This window comes from Nothoprocta perdicaria, unplaced genomic scaffold (genome assembly GCF_003342845.1).
Source record: "Nothoprocta perdicaria isolate Ctin4 unplaced genomic scaffold, notPer1 scaffold_92, whole genome shotgun sequence".
In the NCBI taxonomy this organism is placed as follows: domain Eukaryota; kingdom Metazoa; phylum Chordata; class Aves; order Tinamiformes; family Tinamidae; genus Nothoprocta; species Nothoprocta perdicaria.
Window position 1 is genome coordinate 1,054,080 of NW_020456221.1, and position 4,373 is coordinate 1,058,452.

At 45.7% G+C, this 4,373-nt stretch overlaps 1 protein-coding gene across 2 annotated transcripts in view; it reads left to right on the top strand.

Annotated features, from left to right (window-relative positions):
* Positions 1–793: 793 nt before the first annotated feature.
* Positions 794–4,373, top strand: part of SEMA6A (semaphorin 6A) — a 115,082-nt gene continuing 111,502 nt past the window's right edge. For both annotated transcript variants that reach the window (XM_026052857.1, XM_026052858.1), the window contains exon 1: positions 794–971. The gene's annotated coding sequence lies outside the window, so the exon portion shown is untranslated. The remainder of the gene's footprint in view (positions 972–4,373) is intronic.

Sequence of the window (4,373 nt, forward strand, 5' to 3'; positions counted from 1 at the left end):
GCTCCGGCCTCCTGCGGCTCCCCCGGGGCGCCCCTTCTCTCCCTCCCTCCCCGCTCCGTGCGCGGGGGAGCCGCGCGGGTAACAAAAATAATAAAATAAGAAAGTTTTCCTAAACGGCAATAACAGGCACACAAAGGAGCTCTTGTCCGCCCGCCCTCCCGGCAGCGCTGCGGGGGGACCGGCGCCCCCCGCTCCGCCGGGACCCTGTCCCCGCTCTCCCTGCCCGCTCTTGCCAAGGGGGCGGTGTCCGGGCGCCGGCCAACGGTCACCCGCGGCCAACGGTCACCCGCGGCCAACGGTCACCCGCGGCGCGGAGAGGGCAGTGGCCGCTTTGGCCCCGGGAGCGCGGAGAAAGTGACGAGGGGGCGGCGGGACCGCGTCCCTGCCCCTGCCCCGCGCGGGGCTCGCCCGGCGGCCGCGTCCCTGCCCCTGGCCCGCGCGCTCCGGGGCAGCGGCCTCGGCTCCGCCGCTGCGTGTGAAGTTTGTGCAGGGCGCCTCTGCAGCCGCCCCGCGCGCAGACTCCTTCTGCTCCTAGCACCGCAAAAATGCGGGCTCTGGTCGTGCTTTAATTCTGGAGGAAAAAAGGAAATCGAACTCCTGCGCGTGCGAGGTGAGTGCGCGCAGGCTGCAGGTGCAGCGAGGAGCCACCCCTCAGCCGCTCGCTGTCACGGGGCTGCGTGCGGTGCCTCGTCGCCTCACATGCGTCCTGCTAACTTGTGTTCAGCATCGTCCTGCGCTAACACGCGTCTCAAACACAACGCGGAGAGCGCACACTAGCTACTCTTGCAAAAGTAATTCCAGTGGCTGCATTCGCGTTGCGTTCATTTAGCCCAAGTGCCATTCAGCGACGCTTTCTCGTCTTTGCTTGGCGGGTAAATCTTTTGGCATCGACGTGAGAAACTCCAGTAGAGTCAGGCTCCTTTAATCACATTACTCTCGCGGAGATTTTGAGGAGTGCGTGGCATCTCTCTGTGAGTAAGATTTATGGAACTGTTACCACGTTCGGGGCTTCCTTTGCTGTTTGTTTCTTGCTGTAGAAAAGCAAGAAGATCCTGCTCTGGTTAACTTCTTTTTTTATATATATATAATTATTATTTTCTCGAGGCTAATCTATTGTGAGGAAAATTGGGTCTGTTCCAGCATACCTTTTTCTTCAGAGTGGTCTCATATGTTTGAATGGAAGTACTAGTTTTAGTAAGATCGAGCAGGTTTGACACCCTCAAAGAAAGTACAGTTGCCAAGGCATTTCATTGTCTATGCTACGTTGTTTTTTTCGTGAAGGTAACTCATTCTTTTACCGTGTAACTCATAAAATAGAATACTAAGAGAAAACATCCTAACTCTGTCCACACTCAGACAATTTGCTATGCATTAAAATGTTGATCTGAGTTTTCCGCTGCTCCCTGCCGAAGTAAATCGCCTTCAGACTTCATGGAAGTTTAGCTCAGATTCAGACTGCCCGGCTGAGGTTTCTGTCCGAATGCGAAATGGATTTAACAGTACCAACTAATAGCATTAAGTATACTTGCAACATTTGCTTTTCAAGTAGTAGGAATCGAACGCCTGAAGCACGGGTGAATATTTTGAGGGAAAATGAATTATATGGTCACAGATGTTCTGTATATTCTCAATTAGTCTGCATTAAAGCCGTATGTATTTACTTCTAATGGCAAAATCAATCTTACCAGCTAAACAGTACTACTTGAAGCACAAAATAATTGGGCAGTAATCTATGAGAAACATATGTAGTTAACACCTCTAGGTGCTTGAAGATGAAAGTAGAGATTAGCAACAGACCCCTCTTAATACTGGTACACTGAGGAGTGAGTGCAGTGACTGCAGTTTGAGGCTGGAGAAAGAGGTAGGTCGGGCTAAGGATAAATAAAGAGTTTCCTGCATTGAACTGGGGGGGGGGGGAGAAGGAGGCGAAAGGGAGAAAGATCAAATTAATGACCTGTGATAAATCCAGAATAGAACTGTTTGCATTAAAAAGGAAGTAGGTGATTGTGAACTTGTTTGTGCATGTTTTGTGAAGGGAAGGGGAAATTTGTCATCTTGTTTTGAAGAGCCATACATAAATACACATGAAAGGAGTTCACATGGTTTACAGCAGGGAAGACATAAAATGTTTTAGGATTAAATTGACCTGAGCTAATACATGCCTTGCATCTGACTTGTTTGCAGGGACGCATTGTTACCCTATGCAAACAAATGTTTTCTGTATAGTACCTGATTCCCATCCACTAAAACAGAGTTCTGGAAAAAAAGCAGCAGAGTAACCCAGTGCATGCAAGAAGGAAGTTGAACCCTGCAAGAAGTTCTCACTGTCCTCATTCTATACAGATCCTGCAATATATTTAACTACTACTATTCCTCCAATAAGTAGTTGCATTCTTAATACTTACTTGGCTAGTCATACACAAAGATAAGTCTTGACTAAGTTAGCCTTGTACCCTCCTACTTCACTAATTTTATGAGGGTAAAGACTCTTTTTTTTTTTTTTTCAAAGAGGGAAGGTGTTTTTTCTTTTTAATATTTAGGCCTTAGTCTGAAAATATTGCTCTCTGGGAAGAATCAGTACTTACAGAGGACTTGAAACTATGGTACTGGTACTTTCTTTTCTTCTTCTCTCTCTCTTTTTTTTTTTTTTTTTCCCCCCCTATGGATCAGACCTTTAGTGTTAATTCAGACCCAGATGTGTGTTCTGGAGTAAGTGGTATCTGACTCAGACCAACAACAAATTGTGGAAAGCTTCCTGTCTCAGTTTTGCATGGCAGAGTAATAGAAACATGGAAGGAAAAAGCAATGCTTTCTGCTGATTATCCTTTTGGTGTTAATCATCGTTAATTCTGTTTACCAGCACTGCTCTGAGGTGGGTGAGGGATATGCGGAGATAGTCTTGGCAATAAAATATGGCTGGTGTTAGTATGGAGTCCGATTGCTGATCAACAACATACAACAAAAATGAGCAGTGATTAGAGACAATATCAAGCATCTGGGGGAAACTCTCGAGTGTGAGCCTCAAAGCTCTCTACATTTTGAATCTTTTGGACAGCTTGTATGGGTGCAGTGTCTGGGGAAGCAGAAGTGAACTTTCCAGTTCAAGTACAACCTTGGAAGATCAGAATCTGCATGTCTTTTTTTTTTTTTTTTTTTTTTTTTCTTTTCTTTTTTTTCCCCCCCTTGTATGCTTCATTCTGATGTAACTGAGCCATGATTCATGATGGAAGTAGTCGAATATTAGCATTTTGAGTGTGTTACGGGATCTGTAATTGTCCACCGTGGACAAGACCTGACCTTGGTGTCGGTTTTGCTGCAGCACGGCAAGTTATGGCAGCGCGGCACCAAGGCGTTGCTGAAGGATTTAAAGGGAAGAGTGCCACCTACTGAGCCGCACTGACACATATTGCACGTCTTCTGGAGCTCCCGAGCCGCTCGCGTGCCTGCCCCGTTTTAGCAACTGCAAGATGTGAAAGCATTTATAATTTAAAGTGAGAATTGAACAGGAGCTGGACAAAGGAGGAAAAAAAAAAGTTAATAGAAAAAAGGTATGCACTCAACACATTGGAGTAATCAGAAAACTTTGGAAGTCGTTCGTCTAAAGGATATTTGTAGACACATTTGCCGTTTTGGTGCTTCAGACCCCTAAAAGCTGCTAATGGGTTAATTTATGGGAAATTAACAGGAAATAGGGAAGAGATATCCTTGCCTTTCCCCATCAAATAATCATATGCTCAGCTTTTGTGCCCCAGGTGAGCATAAATGACCTCTAAAATCTAAAGTTTATCTCCAACTGTAGTTCTTTAGAAAATGGAAGATACCACTTTTAAAACAGGAAGATGAAAATGAAAAGATCCCTACATGCATTATCCCATAATTTGCTGTAAAACTTCTTGATAGTTGAGTCTTCCACAGTATGGAATTGCAGTTATTTATCAGCCAAAAAGAAGGGAATACTGTACTGTGTGAATACAGAGACATTTTTGTATGAAAGGAATGTTTCCCCAATTCCCAAAGTGTTTCTGTAGTGGCTGAAATAGAGATGTAAAGTGAAGTAGATAAACCAGCTATTAACAGAGCTGCCAGTTGCTGCGTCTCCAGAGTGATGGCATACAGTAACTTGCTGCATTCACTGATGAACTTTCCTTTAAAACTATTTTTAATAGTAGCCATTTCTGTATAGAATATTTACAACAGATACCTGAAATTCATGTGTCTTCGACTACTTCACGCCCCCATGCTTCTCCTCTCCGCTCTGCTCCTCCCTGCTCCTCTCTCCACTCCTCTTTTCTCCCCCCTCTCTCTCCCCCTCTCTCTCCCCCCTCTCTCCCCTCTCTCTCTCCCCTCTCTCTCTCCCCTCTCTCTCTCCCCTC